This window comes from Haliaeetus albicilla, chromosome 11 (genome assembly GCF_947461875.1).
Source record: "Haliaeetus albicilla chromosome 11, bHalAlb1.1, whole genome shotgun sequence".
Classification (NCBI taxonomy): domain Eukaryota; kingdom Metazoa; phylum Chordata; class Aves; order Accipitriformes; family Accipitridae; genus Haliaeetus; species Haliaeetus albicilla.
Genome location: NC_091493.1, coordinates 5,771,651 through 5,793,600, shown reverse-complemented (window position 1 = coordinate 5,793,600; position 21,950 = coordinate 5,771,651). Strand labels below are relative to the sequence as shown.

Sequence of the window (21,950 nt, the reverse complement as noted above, 5' to 3'; positions counted from 1 at the left end):
TTAAGCAACATGCCTCAGCTTTCTCATTGCTAACTCTGCTGTGGGAAAGGACGTAAAGTTGGAGCATCTGTCTGTGAAAGCCTTAAGCTGTCTAACAGAGAAACCGAGTGCTTTTTTTCCTCCAGTACGTATTGGAGAAGGCTAGAAGTCCCTATAGTATGGCGTCTGGAGACCTGCTTCTGCTGACTGAGTTTTTGCACTGTATTAAGATCATTTCCACCCCTTAGGCCCCACACATCCATGGGTTACTAATGACATAGTAAAAAAAGAAAAGGAAAGAACTAGGAAACAAGGGTCTTCCTGGTATACAAAAGTATAGACAGTGCACTTCTAATATGCTGTTGGACAGAAACAGTTCATGGCATTCTTTTTTCAGAAGTTTCATCTATCAGTGCATGATTCAGGTCTTGGGATTAGAACTTTGTTCCTTCTGAATTTAAAGGCCAATTACTGAAGAAGTGCTCACATTTTGTCTTCTACATCATTCCCAGGAAATAGGAATTATTAGTTGTGGTAAGTTCAGCTGGAGGGACTCTGCAAATTAAAAACCTTGACAACGGAGTCATTATCAAGGCCACATGCTAAGTAAATTTGGATTTTCATTTGACTTGCACAGTACCTATGAAATGTGCCAGCCTACTGTCCTGCAGCAAGTCACTCCCTTCTTGGTTGGAGAGGCACTATTGTTTGGACAATAACACTTTGCTATCTTTTTGTATGGTCAGAACAGAGCAGTGGAGAGCTTCATTGTAATTCATCAACTTTTTAATCCTTAAAAAAAACAACCCCCAAACCCAAAAACCTCCAGACCATTTCAACATACCAAACAGCTGGCTGGGTGGGAGCAGTACTAACACTTTTTGCTCTTTGGCTAACTGGTCTCTCTGTCTTTGAGGAGATCCACTTTTTTCCGCTACAGCCTTCCTGAACGACCTCCTATCTGTAAGTTTGCCATATAGTCCTTACTGCGTGATTTTTCTTGATCTCATGTTATATTCCAAATTTCCTGGCGTGATGGAGATTTCCAGCAGGAGCTTGTAAAAGACTTTTCTCATATGGTAGCCAAAGTATTAAATGTAGAACTGAACTTTTTTTTAGCTGATAAAATTAATTCTTTAGTGAGAGATACTGATTTATATGCCAAGCAATATCAGTGTTTGGTTTGATGTCTGCCTTGGTGCTTTTTTAGTGTCCTTCATATTAAAGAGTGCATTAGCAGCACTGTAAGGGCCAGACCCTCCAGGCTCCTTCCCCCAGTGCCTGTGCTGCAGGTGTTAAACTCAGCAGGTGTCTTGGGGAGCAGTTTGCAGCACCCATGAATCCCCAGGCAGTTGCCTTTGTGATGGGCTAAAAATTATGCTCCATAGCCCTACTCTGATCATGCTTTTCCTGCAAAAATTAACCGGGGTTTTTAGGCAGGGTACCCTGCCTATGGATTGGACCCGCTGCATTTAAATCTGTTTTCTGTGAGTGGTATTTGTACTACTGATGCAGATATAAGGTTTCTCTCACCTGAGGGGAGGTAGGTATTTTGTAGCAATAATAATTTTTTAGTTTACTTTCTAGTAAACTTTGGGCCACAGTTTTCAAACCTGAATGCCTGAATTGAGGTGCTTGAATATCTGCATAAGTGTTGTAGGGTTCCCGATATATCTTTCCAGCCTTATTCCCCACCACTAACCCTGCTACCCGGTTTACAGCAAGGACTCCCTGCATCACCCCTTCTTGTAATCTTGGCAATACACATCTTCCCCTGTACCCAGAGCCTCAAAACCACAGTGTATCCTAAAGTACTGTTATTTTGAAGCCAGCTGGAGAGAGAGGAAAGGGACTCCAGGATCCATGACACAGCACTAAAACAGCATCTTGCACTTCCGAGTCCTACCCAGTTTTCCTGCCCTTGCCCAGTGGTATTTCCCAAAGTAAAACCTAATTCTTACAGCATGAGAGCAGCCAGATAATGTTGTTGACAAGTTTTAACAAAAATCTCGCAGGAGATTTTTTAAAATCCTTCCTATTTTCTTCCTTCTGTAATTGTAATCGTTCCCCCCTGAGCTGTTGTTGCTAAGCTGCCCTAAGAATTTGCATTTCAAGGCAATCTGAAACTGTCTTAATTTAAAGAACAACCTCAGAAAAAGCAATTCCATAGCCTAAAATGGGAACAGAGCTGAAGCAGTCGCCGGTACGTTCAGTGTATTAATCATGCCAATGAACAACTATTTAGGCTGCTATGTGAACCAGAGGAGTCCATTTTATAAGATGTGCAAAATTCTCCCATCAGCTATCCAGCGCAGGTTAATAACCTCAAAAATGATTTTGTTTTGCAGCCAGCACAGCTAAGGCTTGCGGGGAGGGGAGGAGAAGGTAATGCTGGCTTCAGAAAAAGGCAGCTTAAGTTTGTCTTTCAGAAGATATCGATTCTTGCGCTGTGGGAGCCTGGAGGATGGTGTAATACCATGTGGGACATGTCTTCTGAATGAATGGGGAAAACCAAGATCAGTAAACAGATACAGCAATTGAGGAAAAACAGCAAATGTGGACAGAAAGGGTCTTACTGAATACTGTAACTGAATGGCAGAATGGTGTTGGTAATAAAGTCATTTCACCTGCTTTGGTCTAAAAGGAAGGCAAGGCTTGTAGGAGGAGAAATTCCTTGTTAGATTGGCTGATACAGTTTGAAAAGGACCTTGGGGTATGGAGTCTCTGGACAGCATAGATGCCCAGTCTTAGTATCAGCCTGAGGATGAACAGGAAATATAATAAACGTGCACAAAAGCATGCAAGTGAGTGAACAGTAAGCAGGATGAAGGAGTAGGACTCAGTGGCATGAGCAAGCCAATACTGCCTTGGCAAGCAAGTTGAAACTAAGTCTTCAAGGCCAAGTCCAACATGATTCAGCAGAACGACGAGGGTGCCGTAATTCTGAGTGTTTACGTGCTATAAATCTAGGGTCTTGCCAGCACCCAGAGACCAGTGTGCCCAGACAGCACAGAACTTTCCCAAAGAGCCCAGGGGATTATGTTTAATCTTGAAAGGAACAAAACCAGACCTAATTGTCTTGGTTGGGAAAAGACATTATTTTTAGAAGCACACAGGTTTCATGCAGACAGTTGAATTAATACACTGAGGTTATAAGTATTCAAAGCATCTGTTCTGAGTGATCTGCAGACCAAGAATTAGCCAATGGCACCCTTTGTGAATAATCCTGAGTGAATATATATTAGGCAATTTCACAATCTTTTCATCAGTAATCCAGGTAAAAATAATCCAATTTGTTTTGATATGCATTATTGACCAAACCCTACGGACGGACCAAGTGGCTGAAGAGTTTATTGTACTTTCAAGTTTCTTTTGCTTGGAAAGAAATCACATTTTCTCCTGTGGACTTGCACTCCATTATCTTGGCTTCCTTTTATGCGTGACAGACCGTATGCCGAGTCTTGTTTATAGCACATTTGGGTGCCGGTACACCCATCTGACAATGTAAATCAGCTCTTCTCTAGAACAGGCGTTGCAGGGAATGGCTGCCCTGAAACAGCGGGGTCTGCATCAGCATGCCTGCGCTCAGAAGGAGTGGCATAAAAGCCATATACAGAAATAGGCCTCAGGCTTGTCATTCACCTCTGTTCACCTCTTTTTATTGCTTAGCCTAATCTGCTGTGGCTTTAGGGCTGTGGTAGCTCTTGGTGCTCAATTTGCAGGTGAACAGGACCAAGGATGATGTGGCTGGCAAGATCTCGTGGGACTGCAAAGCCTTTCTCTATCCCATTCCTCACGCCAATCCTTTGCATGGAATCTCTTTTCTTCTTTTCTTCAGTTGAGCCTGAGATGTGGGAAGGTGCTTCCACCTTGGTGACCCTCTCATCCCACCCACCAGGCCTGCGGCGCAGTGTGATGATGGTGGGCCACCTTGGCTTGTGCAGGTGCTGCTAAGGGGACCTCAAGGGCACCTCCTGTGCATCTGTAACTTGGAGACTTGGCTGAAAGGTGATCATGACCAGTGTGCTCCTCTCCTCTTGTGTAAAGGACAGCGTGTGTTCTTGCATGCAAGGAAACCGAGGCATCTTCCTTGTTTAATGCATTTCTCCTTCATTCTTCCTTCCCATTTCACTCCTGTCTCATGGAGCATGGGTTTCCACCTGCTGGGTCTCAATGGGGGAGTAACTCCAGAGGAGATGTAGATCCCAGTTTTCTACAGCAAACAAGCAGATGACGGCATCTGCTTCACCTTTTGGATATACTAATATATATCATAATTGGTGTTTCAAGAACTGGTGAGATCACTTAGCACCTGATTTATTTCTGATCCAGTCTTCCAGCCCCACGTCAGATGAATTACATTTGCCCACGGGGTCCCTTTTTCTTAGTCTGAAAACACATTTGTTTCTGTCATTCATTTTCTGCTTCATATTTTTCAGTGGGTCAGGAAAAAACATTTCATTTAGAGGGAGAAGAAAAACAGGTGCAGAAAGGCATTTTCTTCCAGCTATTTGAAGGCGATACAGGAGACTGACTTTGAAAATACTGGTAGGCTTAAAAATGCCTCCATCTTTCATGTGTAAGAAAGAAAACCTGTCTCTGACCTTTTACGTACCTTTGTTTACTTTTTGGAGGGTGCTTTAAAGAAAAAGAAACAAAGATTTAAGAGGAGTTTGCTACTTAATGGGTAGATCAAGTAGCTGATGAGGTGAGAATGTTGCTTTCTCAGCTAAAAATAAATCACACTATACACCATTCTTACACCTGAAAAGCTCTCAAAAGCAGCTACCAAAAAATATGTATTAGTCATTGATTGTTCTGGGACGTCTGATAACGTCACCTAACTATGACTGTGTCTTTTCAACCACAACAGCAACATCACCGCTGTGATTCATCCCTTATTCTCTAACATTTCTGGCTAGCATTGAGATGGTTTGTTTTCTTCAGACACCAAGGTGATTGGTAGAGGTGTTTAATAGCTGATTCAGATTTGAGTTGGCAGCAATTTAATCCTTTCAGAAGATGTTCAGAATGGTTTGGTTTGTGCCCTTTCAAAATAAAACCAAAAACAAAAAACCCCCAAAACCAAACAAAACCAACCACCCAAAACTTGTGGCAAGCTGTAACCGTAAGTTTGAGTTCATATTTTTGAGTGAATCCGTATATTGAATATGGTCTAGCAGAAAATCTGTGCTTTGCTTATGTGTGATGGAGATAAAGTATGCAGGCATTATCAGGCTGTTTATTATGTTTTTATTTTTCTGGAAGATGCTCATTTCCAGTTTTCCAGAAGACATGGGCTTCTGTCTTGCATATTAACTGAAGTATATTTTTTTTTTCCTGCAAGGAGAGAGGCTGGTGAGCTGTCTGCAGGTCTGGGGGGTAGTGATGGCAAAAGGCTGTACATCATCCTGGAGATCACTTTCGGTTGTAGGTCAGGGACAGAGGAAGCTGAGATAATGTTTACATAGTGAAATAATTATCCCCTCTCTTCTGTATTGCCCTTAAATAGTCATGACTTTCAAAACATCATTTTTGATAAATACTTGCCTCCTGAATATGACATGAGGAAACAAGGTCGACATGCCTGCCAGAGCTTCCCAGAATCCCCCAAAAGGGAAGGAGCTCGAGTTTCCTAAATCGCTTTGATGTGTATCCTCTATGGGGGATTTACTGCCTGGTGTGCTCCACAGCATTGCCGAGCCCCTCTGACCTCCGAGGAAGGTCTGTGTGTCAGCACAGTTAAACGTGTCAGTTGTAAAGCTCGCATTCTCTCCTGGTTGTGCTTCAGGATGTGTCTGTTGTGATGGGTTGCTATCATTTTTTTTACCAGATTGGTAGGGAATTCATGGAATTTGGAAGGAGGGGTGGCAGGAGTGGATTTGGGGAAAACAATACTGAGTACAGTCCGAAGTCATCAGACAGGGTGTATTGGGTTCATCAGCCGTGTTGGTCAGCTGAACAATGTTTGCTTTGCCAGGAATGCAATTCAAGTCTTTGTACAAGAGTGACACTCTGTTATCTTTTTGATTATGCCAGCTTTTATTTTAACCTCCCTCCTACTTCTCTGAGTTATCAGAAGTCTCGATGGAGCCAGGCATTACTTTGTCACCTGAAATCGTTCTGGGACACTTGAGCCGAGTGGTTTTGATGAACTGAAGGACAAGTGTGGATTTTGGATCATCTTCACACTACTGTGAATAACACCTCCTGTCTTAAGTCATCTTATACTTCACGCTACATTTGTGAAACCTCAAAGTTTCCAAACTTTAAGGACGAGGTGTATGAGGAGCTATCTATCCTTCCTTCCTCCCATCCCCAGCGGCTCTTTCAGATGCAAGCTAATGCAGCCCCTAAACAAGCCAGCCACTGGCTGGTGTTTACATGCAAGTGCAGCAGTTGTGTCTGGAAATTGGTATGTTCTACCTTTCTTCGAGCACTCAAGACAATGACCTCATCAAGCTTCAGGAGGATGAACGAGGCATTGTGAAGAGAGATGGAGCTGCTAGTCCAAAATTTCATCTTCACTCCCGAAGGACGCTCAGCAATGATACTGATAACCCTGAAGCGGGGAAGAGCAGAAAACCAACCAGATGGAGAACTCCTGCAATGCAGAGGCATTATGCTGATGTAAATCTCACCATTTCAGGCTTATTTTGTTTGAGAAAAATGATAGCTTGCCTTGCTAAATGTCGAAAGTGTTCACAATGAGAGAGGTTTCGTGTAGAGGTACACAGAAAATCTCTGTATAGGTGCACAGAAACAGTTTTCTAACTCAGATAAACCCCAAGAGAGTGAATGCATGGCCTATGCCTTATGTTTCACCTTCATGCCAGGTGTCTGATGAAGCTTTATATTAAGTATTGGGCTGCTGATCATTTTGTAAAGCAGATTTATTGAAATTTCTGACATGATGTTTTGAACCAGGTTGCTCAGTTATTTGTCTGTTCTGACACCTCTTTTAATGATTTTTTTGTTGTAATTTGGTGTCCATGTGTTGAATTTCATTGTCTTTGCACCAAGCTGCTGGTATTTGCATTTGAATTGCTTTCCCAGGTCTGTCCAAACTTTAATTTTCAATTTCACAATTCTTTTGCAGTTAGTCAAATGAATAAAAGATGAAAAATTTGCTGGCTCTGTTGTTTTACCCTTACAAATACAGCATTTCTGAAAACTTTCAGAAGAATGGTTAGCTCTGTTTGTGCACCTTTATTTGTGTTCTTCAAATAACTTGAGAGTCCAGAAATGACGGTACAAGGCAGGAGGTAGTGGCTGATACTGAAGACAGCTGGGAGTACATAAGATAGATTACGAATTTTGGGGCAAAGATCACTCTTCTGTCTGCATATCTGCCTCTTGTACGGAAGCTGGGGTGTTGTGTTGCATAAAGGTCTGAGTCAAACAGCTTCTGTTTCTCGAGGATGTTTTAGAGGGTTTGAATGACACAAACTTTTTTTTGGTTCGGTAATGATGCGGTCAAACTTGGAGGAAGAAAGCAAAGGGAGGATTTTGACAGTGCTGAGTACAAGCACATGCTGCAGACTGCTCCAGTCCTTAGAGCTTCATTCAGTAGCTAAGTGCACCAAGTAGGTATTTTAGTAATCTATAGGAGATGTGTTTGTTTAATTAGAGGAAACGAGACATCGGGTGAGAAAGCCACGGTGAAAAATGAGGCTCTCTGTTGCCATCCGTATGTAGTGCGTTTGTGCCCAGGCTTTGCCAGCTGCGTAGCACTGGGAATTTACAGGAAAGCAAGTTCAATGCATCAGTGAAAATTCAGCACAGCAGTCAGTAATTCGGGCTGGTTAAGTAATGGTAATGTGGTCTCAAATGACCAGAGTGGTTGTTTGGTGGGTTAGCTTTATTGATATGTCTCCCTAAATGCTCCCATTACTTCTTGTATTGTTTTCCTTCATTCAAAATAACTTGCCATTTAACTTCCTTAAGTAAATGTGTGCGTTGATTAAATAACCTCCTACGTAAGTCCATCTTTTGCAGAGACTGGGGTTATCGATGTACATATTACAGTCTTATTCTTTTAAGTTAAGCTTTTTCAGAGGCTGCGTCTTCTCCCACCCTTTTGTTCTGTTGAGGCGATGCTTAGTAATTCACAGCAGCCCCTGCTAATTTAACAGGGGAGCATGATTGTGAATATCTAATAGCAACAGCTTCCAACAGTGTGACACTGGAGATAATACTGCCTCTTCTCTTTTCTCGTCTTTTTATTCATTTAGTTTACGTAGGACAGGTCTGTTGACCAGAAGGAGGCACGGCAATGAACAGAGAGAGACTGTGTATCCTGACTGGGATTTTAAAAAAAGTTTTTAGATCATCAGGTTCTGATTTTCCCATTGTTAGTTGTTGTTGCTATTTTTTTTTTTTCTTTAAAATTGGTTTCGTAACAGTAAATGTTGTTTGTTTCTGCAAAGGATTAGCTTTTTTTATGGGCTCCGGACTTTTTGAAAGGTGTGCTTGTGTGCAGTACAGATGGAACATACTCTCTTCACGTTGTATTTATCCATAGCACGTGCTGCTGGCTCATCTTCTGCGAGGCACCAGCATCACCCCAGGACCCTTCCTGCACCCGGCTTCCCAGCCCAGGTGGAGGCACGGGGTTATTGCTCCGGGGGGAGCATGTCAATTAAAAGCATAGATTTCCCCCCTTTTTACCTCTCCATTTACCTTGTCCTTGAGAATTGAAGAGAACCTTGATCCACATCGAATGGTAGTTCCATTTTTGGTTTTCATCCTTGGGGTTTTTATTTTCCCCAGGAATAAAATGAATGCCCTTTGCGCTGCAAATAGATTTCTTTCTGAAATGAAAGCAAGCTCATTTGCCACAGGACCTAAAATCATTTCCCCACTAGTTCTAATTAAGCAGTGTTTGCACTTGAAATCAGGACTGTTTATATGAAATTAGTGTTTTCAAATGTGATTAAAAAGCAAATAGTTGAATATAATCTCTGCAAACTAAGGAAAAAGAATAAAGTGGAATGGTTTAAGCCAGCTTTGTTTACACTCCGGAGTTACTTTGTATGCATATTCACTGCTGGCTATACTTTTCCAAATCTAATTGCTCTTTTTCTGCTGAAGCAGCTGATAATCAGATTTACATGTTCAGTTTAAAGAAACAAAATGTTAAAAAAAAAAAATGCTCACTCCAACCTTTTTGTTTACTTTCTGTCCTTCCAAGTTCGAGCCCGAGGTCAAGAAGCAATAGGGCGAGGGTTGTGTGAGTAATAAGAGTTTGTGAAAAGCTGCTTTCTCAACATGATATTGTCTCGCTGTCTGTTTTAAGGACAGCTAAATGATTCCCACTTTTACTGAAATGCAGCCTGCTGCATGTGTCTCCAGCCCAAGAGAAGCCGAAGCGTGGTAGTTGTCTTATTGGGGTTAATGTTACAAGACCTTGCAAAGAAACTGTGCTAATTCTCCTAGTCCTCCTTTTTTTTTTTCTTTTTTTTTTTTTTTTTTTTTTTCTTTTTTTCTTTCTTCCTGGAACAGGAAGAGCAACAGTTTGGTCTCTTGCAGGGTAAAAACCAGAGACATGTTGATCTCCTGCAGTTTACATTTTTGGTTGGCTGGGGAGCAGTGGAGAAGGATTCACAGATCTTGAGTGTTCGTTGCATTCCTCTTCCCTCTTGTTTTTCAGCTCAGAAGAGCCTTTTGGCAAAGCACTGCCAGCATCCCAAGCCCCAGATCTGAAAATGAGCTTTCAGTGCTTTGTCAGAAGTAGATGGAGGCAATGAACTCAATGGCTCGAATGTTAGATTTGGGGTGGGATACTGAGCCACTGAATTACACATATATTATCTTAGATTTATTTATTAGTGTGTGTGGCGCACTCTATCCTTTGGAGTGAGGGTCGTTGTTTGTGGAGGAGGCAAGGACAATCAGCTTGCCAGTACTTGAACTACTTGAGCGATATTGGTTACACCAGGGTTTTCTTGCTGAGAGTTCATTTTCATGGTAATCTGCATGAAAGGAGCTGCTTAATTCTCTCTCTTTGAAATCAATCTGCACTTGATGCCTTTTATTGGAAAAAGGAGAGCAGCGAGTAGTGGGAAGAGGGTATGGTTGCAGCGATAATATGAAGAGGGTGAACTTTTTTGGGAATTGGCAGATATTCTATTTTCTTCTTCGACTGAATAAACCAGAAGAGGCCCCTGCAAGATGCTGCAGGTTCCCCAGCAATTATTACAATAACAGTGACCATCCAGAAGACGTAATGTTTCATAACAATAAATAATTAACTCCAGCAAATTAACTGAAATTCTCATTAATCAGAACAACAGGGAAGAAAAGTGTTATTGAATAATCCTGAAACCAAATTTTTCAGCATCCTTCCTGTGGGGGCACTTTCTGAATTTATTTGTTGCTTTATATAAAAGTCCTTTGTTTCCAAGAACTAAAGGAAAAGTTGTTTTCTTCTCTTGCTCACCCAGGGTTATATGTGCCAGTGCCTCAGGTCATCAGTCTCTCCTCTTCATGTCACCTCATTGAGACAAGTCTTTTAAAAAAAGATTTCCTTGCCTAAATTTTGACTGGACTAATTCGCTTCTCCTCAGGATGCCTCATGCCATGCCTTCTGACTGCTGAGCAAGATAAATTGCAGGCGAGTGAGTATAGTTTACTGCAATATGCAGACAGCAACCAGAGACCTCAAATCCTGTTGGCATGGGTGGGATGTGCAGATGTAGCAGGGAGGTGCCTGGTTTTTGATGTCCTTGTGAAAGGTCTACCAACCACTGACGGTACGGTTCTGCTTCTTTATTAAAATAACTACTTCAGATTTACAAGTGGCATGGCTTTGTTTATTCTAATACTACAATATGTGTGGAAGTAATGTAGGAGTAAGGAATCATTAGTCCTGTAATGGTGGTGTTGCCATCTAGAAAGTGCTGGCATCCCTGATTTGGAGAGGCATCCAAAGTGCGAGAGATAGTCAAATGTGACTTCAGCTCATCCTTTTCAGAAGCAAAACTGGGGAGAAAGGGAAGAAAATGCCATTAAATTTTGGGGTTATAAGGGTTATATATTTTATATATATTTATGCAGGTGCATATAACCCAGAAGTTTTTAATATATATATATATATATATATAGGTTATAATATATAACTTTGGGGTTACATGCACTGGCATGATCACTCTCAGGATGCAAACACTGACCACTGAAAAAAGATGACACAGCACTTGGGTTGCAGGTATCAGGTTGTCTTAGCTGACAGAAGAGCCTGTTTATGGCAACAGATCTATGGACTTGCAGCCAGCAAGTCCATTTTTGTCGTCTGTCTGTTTGCCATCGTGTTTTCCTTGCCTTGGCCTCTCTCGATAGATGGCTGCTAGGAAAGCCCCTTTTTGTTAGCAGCTGTCTTGCAGAAGGCACTTAAGATGTGAGAAGAGCATATATCAAAACCTAAACTTGCCATCAGCCCCATGGCACCAAGGGTGGCAGTTGAAATAGTTTTTTTTATATGCTATGGCTTTTTATTGTTTGTTTGGGTTTTGTTGTTTTTTTTAGGGGTCAGGGCTGTTACTCGTGCCTGTTCTTCATTCAGCAGTAACCTGGGAATGCTGGGGTGTTGCCTTTGCTAAGGGAACATCCGAATGAAGCCTGCGTGGTTAGAGTCTCAAATTGCAGGTGATAAAAAAGAAAAGATAATAAAAAAGCAAATCTTTATAGAGCCACTTTCTTCAAAAATTATGGAAGGGTTGTGATGTGGACTGCAGAAAAACAAGCAAGAGGCAGGATTGGGTTGGGGGGTCAAAGAAAACTTGAGAAAAGGCTGCACTGGAAAGGTTAATGCTGCCCACAAAGGAGAGGGCAGCGATGGGGAGATGTCTTTTGGGCAGGCAATGCCTAACTTGGATGGCTGCTCTGTAATTCCTGTGACCTCCTGGACTAAGCAGCCCAAGCGCCTGCCAAATGGATATTTCTCAGTGCTTTGAAACTTGTTTGAACAGGCAAGAAGTATTTATTATGGGATTGATCTGGCAGTGCTCAGGCAGGAAAGGGTCTGCACTGGTTGCGGATTTGCAATCCATCTATTAGTGTATATGGGAAAAATGAGGAGGAGGACCTGGTGAGAAGCAGGCTGCTCCCCTTCTCCTTCTGCACATTGGAACTCTACTCCACAGCTCAGGCTTAATTTTTGTAGCATGGCTTCTTATTACCCTCCTATTAACCAGAATAATAAATTGCTAACAGGTAAAATAATACTGGGAAAAATGAGTCAGCTCTTCTATTAAAAAAATCACATGATTTGATCTACTTACTGCTTGAAGAAATGTTAGAGGAATTTGAATCAACTAAATAATTGTGGCAGTTGAGGTTATGATTGTGGCTGGATTGCACCAAATGGAGGTTTTAATTTTATTTCATTTATACTTACCTCTGAGTATTAAATTGTGCAGAGAATTATGAGTTTTGCAAGTGGTGTTTTACTTTGGAATTTCCTTCATGTTTTTCTCCTCTCTTGGAGGTCTGTTAATCTTTTTTTTTCCCTTTTTTTTTTCTTTTTTTTTTTTTTCCTCATTGGGTGGGCAAAGCTTTGAATGCAGGGCCTGGAAATTGTGTGTGCTTTCTATCCTGGGAGCAAGGCAGCCCTAGAGAAGAGGATGTCAGCATTGTACAGTGCCTTTTTTTTTTTTTGCCCCTCCTTCTGTGTAAGGAGCATTATGTTGTGCTGTCGGAATAAAAGATCGCCTTTGTAGTCGGTGGAGTTGTTTACTCCTGGTTCGTACAGTACTTCTAGGAATAACTATTAAAATTTTCATTTTTTTCCCTCTACTGCTGTGTAGTAGGAAATCCATGAAACGCATGTTTCTGAGTGTCATCTTCTGGAGAAAACTACTCTGTATTTATAAGATAATACACGACTGCTAAGATGTTGGTTTCAGGGGAAAAATGGATCCTACCCTGGGCTTTATGCTTTTATCTTCCTGTGCGACGGTGGCTTCTTTTTGAGGCTGCATACGTGTGCAGCCTGTGTTAGCCTCAGAGTGATTACAAAGGGCACTTAATGAGTCTATGTCTGTTTGTAATGAACTTGAAAATAAAAATGGATTTTGTATTACAAAAAAAGGGGGGGTGGGTGCTGCTAATAGTATAAATGAAGAAACCATCACAGTATTTTTATTTGCTCTAAATTGCACTGTGAGAATAACACTGATGTTTTGAGAGATGATCGTCTTGCAAATTAAGCCATGGGACCTCTCTCTCAACAGCGTATTTTGCAGTTGTAGAATCCACTTTACCATGTCACCACGATGTACAGTTCCCAAACTGTGGGGGATAGATGTGACACCTCTAGATGAAAGATGCTTGGGCTGTGAGCACAGAGGTTAAGAAAACAAAGTGTAAAAGAACAGAGTAGTTCTGTTCCCTTCCTCTCCCTCCAGGCCCTGTATGAAGGGATTTGCATCAAAGCCTGGCTAGTTCATTCAGTAAGTGTATATTGCTGTTATGATAAATTTTAGCCTTGATTACTGCTTGACCTGGAGAACTTGCCTGTTTGTGGTGAGCTGGGGGGTTACACAAAGCGCTCGAGACAGGATAGGAAATGTTTAATAGTCTTGAAAGCAGTAGAATATTTTGCTCTTCCTCGCTCTCTTCCTCCATCCACAAAGCGAGGTTTTGTCATGTCAAGGTCTGTAAAATAGCAGTCACAACAAACTGGTGAGTTCAGGTAGTCTGGAGGTCTGTAGACCTTGAGGGACTCGGGGATATGCAAGAGGCAGAAGACCATCTGCAAGATCTCTTCTTCCAAGATAAGGCGGGACAGACTCAGCTGTTCAGCAGTGTTCGAGTTGTCTGTAGAGGGGAGGCTTCAAGTGGTTTGATTTTTATGCCGTAATGGTGTTGCAGTGGACGTGGTAGTGGCTCCAGGGTAAGTGTTGTACCTCACTTTAAGCGTATGGCATGTGTCTGGGCATCAGTGAGGGCAAGTTTGGGCTTTCCTAGGCACAAGTAATTCATCTCGCGTCCCATGCATGAATCGGCGCAGCCCCTTTGCTTCTCAGCTCATTTGAAGTGGAAGTGGTAATGTTGTCTGGTTTGGGCTTTTTCTGGGTTGGGCTTGGCACAGGCACCCTACCTCTTGTTTTAGCCCCATTATTAACCTTGTCTTTCTAATTGTTTAAATTGCTGATTTATTACTAGACTTCGGGAGCCTGACTTCATTTTTATTGACCTGACTTAGTCTAAGCCAGGCCTGAATCCACAGAGGATACATTAAATATCAAACTCGGGGTCGTTCAGGAGCGAGCCTGTCTTTGCCTCCTGTTTGGATGGTATGGCTCAGCCTGTCCTAAATCTGTTCCAGTTTGTATAAATATTTGTTATTGCTGCGGAGGAGGGAGACAGACCTCCCCTTCCACCCACTAAAATCCTCTATCTCGCTAATATGTGTCACCTTCGACTCATTACTGTTGCTGTTGATCCCTGTTGGTTTTTCTGATATTTAAAAGCTAAGCCTGGGCAGAGTGACCTTCAGCCAGCAGCACGGCATGGCCCAATCCTGCCCCTGCATGCTCAGCATCACTGATGTATGACTTTGCTTATACTTTGCTTTCTACTTGCATTGAAAATAAGTCCGTAATTTGAATTTTCTTTTTCAAGTGATCCCTTTCAGGAAGAACCCTGCAAATTACAATTCCGAAAATTAGATGATCAGGTTTTTTAACAGCAGAGAATTACCTTTAAATCTGAAAGCCAATAAAATATATGGCCTCTGCTCTGGCCCTCACTTTTGGAGGGAAATGTATATGAACCTGCTGCTTTGCATTCCTCGTGTGAGTGGTATATTCACAGTGCATCTGCTTCGGGTTGTCTCAGGCTTGTTTAAAGGATTGCAAAGAAACTTTTCTCAGTTGTGTTTTGCTAAACATCATGCTTTCAGTGATAAACTGCTTGTTAAGAAAAACCCTAAACCTTAATCATTATTGTGAAATATTTTGAAAATGGTGGCAAAAGCTTACCTCAGGATCTATGCACGTATGTTTTTCTTTGTGCAGTTAACAGTTTTAGCACTAAGTGATGTTAAAAATGACTTTTGGAAAACACTGAAATAAGGAGTAGGGTTTCGTATTGGGTCAGACAACTGTGCTCATGAAACACGATGAGCTCTGGTGCTGTGATGCTGTACTTCACGTGCTCGGTTATAAGAGAGTCAAAGAAAACTTCAAGACCAAAATTCTCATTTTTATGCCTGATGCCCTCTTTTCTAAAGAAAAGATACTGGAAGTACAGTATGCTAAAACACACAGCCAGTTTTTTGTATGTTATTCTTGGGTAGGTCTCACTTCCAGCTAAATATGTTTATTCCAAGACATTAAGTATTTCCCAAGTGACTCTTGTTCTTAAAATACACTTAAGCAAAGATCAGTTTAGCCCCTCACAGCACCATTTTAAAGGATAACATGACTATGCATTTTTCAGCTTGTCTTCTAAAATAAATTTGGAAGCCTCTCCAAGCAGATCATCTGCTTAACATGTGAAAATATGTCCCAAGGTTCCCTGAGGATTTTGACTAATGCATTTTCACTGAAACAGAGAGAAATTTTTGGCTGGGGCCACAGCTGATATAAATCAGCATAACTTCATTGGCTCCAGCCGAGCCTCCCAAATTTATACCAATTGAGGATCCAGGCTATATGGAGCAAATTATTTCTCTGAATTGACTACTTTGTCAAAAAGATTATCCTGAAACATTTCTACCGTTTCAGAGCAAATATATGTTCATGGCAATGAAAAGGGTTTCATTCATCAGGACATGATTAATGAGGGTTGGCAGTTTTTGATAGGAATCAGTATTTTTTTGTTACAGATCTGATACAGTTTAAGTTTTGCTGAGATATTTTATATGCACATTTCAGTAGCTGAAAACACTTAGAGTAACTAATTCCTTCAATTGTAGATTTCCTCTTTGAATTTATGAACAGGGAGATATAACTTGAGCATTTTTATTTATAGCACTGCAGAATAAATAAAACCAAGGTAATATATTTAAAAAGCAGTGGACCTACAGAATCAGTGAGGGAGCACTGTGAATACGAATAACCGGCAATGTTGTGGCAGCGTTTGCAGAAGTACATAGTGCAGATCTAGGTGCCCTTTTAAAACATTCAGTTTTAAATAAACGCCATGCTGAACAATTTAACAGTGGTGCTGTTGTGCTAAGTCTTCCAGAAGATGCATTGCCCTGAGTTTGAAAGTCTTTGAACCAAATATGTTGTTGGTATCTCCATGTAAAAGAGTATATGAGAAGAGAATGTGAATATCATTGAACTCAAAAACATTACAGTAAAAGAAATACATAATTTGAGTTAAACACGCAAATTAAATTCTTCAATTTCCTTTCCTTTTTTTAGGGCCATTTTTTTCCCTGTAATGTTTAATGTTTCTGGATGGTTTTAATTCAATAGTAAGTAGAGAGAGAATTGATTTCGCCTTCATTTATGTACCAGTAGTTGTTTGTTCATATGATTATTTCATGTGCTTTCTGGCATACCATATGTGCTGATGGAAGTCAACAATAAGTGTACTTTTTTTAGCAGTATAAAAAGCTTTGAGGAAATCTCAGCTATATCTCAGCCCATATAAAGGAATCATTTAAAGTTACCTTGAATGTACAGGTTAGAAATGTATATTTTCTGTTGGTAATTGAATTCCTCTTGCTCTATCTGCATTTACTAGCTAAAATAAGAGCATTTTTATTCCTGTTAGCATGCATCAGTCCAGGCTTGATGCTGTCTTTGTCAAGCAGTAAGTGGGAGGGTAATGGAGACACAGCTAGTGAAATGTCACCCTAGTGTAAACACATTGTTCTGGTCCTTACGCAGAAGAACAGCCGACATACATGTTTTCTGTAGGCAAGGGGAGGCTGTCGTATACTTCTAATAGTCAAAATTACTCAGGGAGAACAGTGTTTTAAATCCGGAGGAGTCCAAAACATACGGCAGTATTTTCTCTGATTTGTAGACAGGTCTGGTTTATCTTGACTAGTCGGCCGCAAACTGACCTGCGTGTCCTTCTGAACGTGATTCTATTGACTTCTGACCCATCACTAAGCACTCAATATTCGATTACTTCTTTTGTTGGCTTCTTAAATCTTGGCCCGTTTTACTTCTTTCCTTTCTCCTATTTTAAACTTTCGAAATCGCTGGGCTACTTCGGTTGGGTTGCAAGCTCAGAGTATGCCAATGTGTTAAATGATGCTGCTCTCGGTGGTTTATGAAGATACTCACATTATGAAGGGAAGAGCTTCTGGGTATTTGTTTTACCTATAGACAAACAAAGTGCAGGTGAAATGCTGAGTGGTCTCAACCTCTGCTGAGAGCTGTAAAACATTCAATGGTTTACAAGCAAAGACCTTAATCGAGAAGCTGAGCTGATCTAGTTTCACTGCATAATGAAAATGGAAAGCACAGAGGATGAAGCAACAGAAGTTTGAGATTCATGTCCCCAAAAAGGCACCAATTTCAGCACTAGAGTTTTGATTTGTTAAAGATTGTGTGAGGCTCTGGGAATTGTGTCTGCTTTAGACATTTAACATTTCTCTGAATTTGATGGTAGTGAAACTGGTAAAGTGCCTGTTTCAAGGCTACTTTTCTTCAGAAGGTCTAAACAAAGTCACCATCTGCTACTAAATTACTGCAGAAAAACAAGCCTTTCTCTAATCTTGATTCCTCTCTAAGCCTTGAGGTCATTCTGGTAATTGCTGACATTGCCTGAGCTCATGTGCAAATTTTATATGACCATAATTTCAGCAAAAGTTGTCCAAAATCCCTTGTCATTAGAAATTGGGAAGGTGGTTAAGGGGAAGCTGTTGGAATTTAATCTTTCAGTGTGCTTAACAGTGGGGTCACGGAGTCCTTTTGTGTAAGGAATTCAGTTTTAAAACATAAATAGAGGAATAAACTGTTAATTTGGGAACAGGACTTCTCGGGCATCATCTGCGTCCAAGTGTTCATGGTGGAGTTTATTATCATTTCCGTGAAGCTGCTCTGTGGTGCCTGGAGAAGGGCACTTTATTTAGATTTTGGTGATGTTAATCTGCTTAGCCCCTGCTTGTGCTTGTGAATATGGGCCATCCGGCACATTGAAGCCCGGCTTGGATATTTACATTATTTTTCAATATTTCTTTTTTTCTGCTGACCTTCTCAGGGCCTCTTTGAATGAAAAGTCAATTATCTCCCTCTCTGCAAGAAATTAAATGATTGTTTACCTTAACCGGCGGAGGTTTGTAGCTGGCATTGAAAGCCTGCCTGACTTGGTTACCCACTGCATGCATATTATTTTTGCTGCTTCTGTGCTGGAAAGCAACTGTGTAGCTGTCATCTAGTTATACTCCTATGTGTTTTTGTGAACTGCTGTGCCAGCTGCCAAACGCTGACTAGTAATTTTGATTGAATACTATTTACTTGGCATACGAATTGATACAGAAATAGGGCAGTGACTGAAGCCTCAAAAGCACGGGAACAATTTCCAAGGAGAGGTGTACGTAGCAGCCAGATGGGTGAAAGGAAAAGCTTTGTCCAGCGAGCAGTTTTCAGAAGGTAAAACAATAGGGTTTACACTATAAAAAAAAATTTTTGGATGAGTCTTTAAACTGTTTTACGAGCAAAACTCAATGCACACTTCCATAAGTCGTCATAGTTGCATATTCATAGATAACAGAGCAGAGTAACTGTTGTGAGAAGCCTCCTGTTTTAAGAGAGAAAAAGAAATAATTGTGTATGAGACAGCTATATACTACATGTCTAATATCACTGTCTGAAATACTGCAGGATGAATGTGGGAGGTGTGTTGGATATAAGGAATATGACACATGGTTTCCTCTTTCATAATGATGTTCATTAGCGCTGGAGAAGCGCTAGAGACAACCCATGGGAATCTTAGAGCCATCCCTGTCTTGGGTGCGAATGCTGCTGTACTACAGGGTATAGGAGAGGAAATAAACAGCGGTTTGGGGTAATGATAAAGTGCCTGTTGAGCTCTGCTCACAGAAGAAAATCCGCAGTAATTTAGAGGTCTTCCTTTTTTTAATTTTAGATTTTGCGTAAGTATTTCCTGTTCTAAGTTTTCTTTTTTCATGTCACTTGACAGAATTAAGAGTGATTCAGAGTAACTGGTGAGTTTAGACTGAATTGAGCTTTAGACAGATAGACAATAAACAATGATGGATTCCCTGCTTCCCCCCCCACCCCCATGCTAGCTATGAGGTGTCAGTTATGCAAGACTACTGGGATAGACTGAGAAAAGGCTATGACTTCTAACATGTCCAGTGTCCGTCATCTACTCATTTTGGACAAGGGAAAAAGAAAAATGTCTTCTCCTTTATTCCTCTATCCCTAGCACTTATCCAGTCACCATGAGTGTACTAATTAGTTGAAAGCAAAAGGAGGCTTAGCCAAGTAGAAGCAAGGTAAGCTGCTGCAATGCACTTCCAGCCCCTGCTCCCTGGGCTCTTGCTCCAGGCACAACCAAAGCACTGATGATTGAAGAGGCTGTGGACTCTCCATCCTAGGAGTTTTCCAGGTTGTGGCTGCTCAAAGCCAACCAAAGAGAGGTGGGGCCAGGGACCAGTCGAGGTCCATGAACATGCTGATGATACTGTGGTGGTGGTCATTTCTGTAGTGCATCTGGTATCAGTGCCCTGTGGAGAGGGCAACTCTAAAAAGCCTTCCAGTGAGACTTCATGGATTTTTGTGTGTATGGACCATTTAGAAACCCATGTCTATAGCTTCTTTTTAGCTTTTCATTCTCAAAAGCTTTAAAAACTATTATGTGTTATTTTATACTTCTCCTTAGAGTGGAGGAGACTATGAGAGCGCTGTCTTATTTGGGTAGTTCTTAGGAACAGAAATGGTCTTGCAGAGAAATTGTTTTTACTAAATTATCCTGGGAGACACTCTGAGACGCTTTTCCCAAGAGACCCACCAACCAGCCACCTCCATTTTTCTGTTAATGTCAGTTCAGATTTGGAACATGGTTGGTGTTCCTCCTGCAAAGAGTGACGTGTTTGTAATCAAGTTCCAGGCTGTCTTGGTCTGAGAGGGACAGGGTAATGTCTGGCTTCCAAACCCACTATTTTTATAGAATCAGCAGTATACTTTGCAAAGCTGTTCCCAAGAGAAGAAGATATTCATCCTTGAGAAAAGCAAGCCCTTGTCAAGCATCACCTTGTGCAAAAAGGAGAGTTTTGTAGAAGTGAACAATTTTTCCACATTGGCTGATGTGGAGGGAGGTAGGCAAAGCCCTGGACTGCTGTCTTGGGAAACACCTGGCAGATGAAGGTCTGCATTTTCTGCTTTCTGCCCAAAATATTGCAGGTCTGGTCTCCTTTACAAGCCAGGCACAGTGATCCAAGCGAGGGCTGGGTGAAAGCTTGGTACCCATCACTGGTAAGGTCCCACACTGGGGAACACTATGGATACTGGATAACAGTATGAAAAGTAAATGTGGATGTATTGTATTTCAAGGTTTCTTGGGAACATACTCATGTGATACAGGAAAAAATTAGGTTTAGCAGGGTGGAATTTTTTTCCATGTCTCATCTGTTGACATTTCTTCCAAAGTTTGGGTACTGTTAATATCAGCTGTTTCCTATGGGAAAAAATTGAAACAAAACATGCCTATTGCATAAGAAAGAAAAATAAAGCACCCTCCTTTATTTTTTACTTAATGTCTGTGAAAATGATTAGTAAGCAAGTACAAAGCTCCAGAAAGTAAGCACTCTGAAGTCTTGAAAACGTAACTTAACTGCAGGATGATTTACTAATTCAACATAGTAGTTTTCAGGCCAGAAATCAAATATTCTACAGGAGTTTTGTCCCTGAACTGGATTTACTGAGCACAATGTATTAAAAAGCTCTAGTCCAAGCATTATCTCACCCTTTGAGAAAAAAAGCCTTCTATTCTGACTCTGTGCCTCCAAGGACCCCTTGCTTCAGCTCATTTTTAAGGTCACTGATATTATTTCATTTGCATTCACAGTCAGAAATGCCATAAATTGTTTGATCAAAACCTTTCTTCTTTTTCAGTCTTCCCACTCATTTTATGTAATCTCAATTGGGTATTTTTGGAAAGCATGCCTGGCCTGCTGTGTCTTGGACTAAAATCATCTCACTATGGAAGTCTACAGAGATTTAGGGTCTCAAAAACCTGAACAGATACATCCAGTGCCCCTAGAGAACCAAGTAGAGTTTTGTGTATGGCATGTCGCTATTTATCCAAAGGTTACGAATTTTGATGCTAATTTTGTGTTGGTCTTGGAGAAAGGCATTTATGAATGTTTCTTGTTGATCTTCCTGTAAGCATTAATTTCACAGAAGAATGTGTGCTTTTGTGCAAACCTCGGAGACTAGGATTTAAATATGATTACTTAATAAATTGCTTTGCTGAACACTGCCTGCAATATTTTTGTTAAAAATTCGTTAGGAAAAAAATTCTCAGAGAGATGCAGGTAGAACGTAATTGCTAATAGAAAAGATCCCCTTTCTTCCGCTTGTTTTGTAGCCAAAAAGCCTCATCCTGAGACAAATCAATCGCCACGAAATCCCCTCTAGAAAATAATAGAAATGCAATTTTAGAGAAAGAAAAAAGCGGAACAAAATTGCATAGCATTGCTACCAGCCAACACTGAAAATAATAGAAATCACACAAAGAAAATCAAATCCCTCCTTTCCAGAAAGGTATCACTAGCAGAAATACATGCTGAATTGGAACTGAACTTCTCAGGTTTCTTGCTTATGCGAAAAAGGAATGGCTGTAGAGCCGGGTTACAATCCCCATGGATTGTAATATATTTAGGCACTTCTGGTGTTGCTTTTCTCCATGTGTATCTGAAAAGTGTGTCTTTGACGTTGCAGTTGGGAAGCAATGGTTCATTCTCTCCTTTTTTGATGATTCAAGACTTTTCTCCAGTGGGAGCTGACTGAGAGTGAGCATTGCTTCTCCCCTGTCAT

At 41.0% G+C, this 21,950-nt stretch overlaps 1 protein-coding gene across 2 annotated transcripts in view; it reads left to right on the top strand.

The window, feature by feature from the left end:
- Positions 1-21,950, top strand: part of PRKG1 (protein kinase cGMP-dependent 1) — a 521,708-nt gene that overhangs the window by 87,180 nt on the left and 412,578 nt on the right. The gene's annotated exons all lie outside the window — the stretch shown is intronic.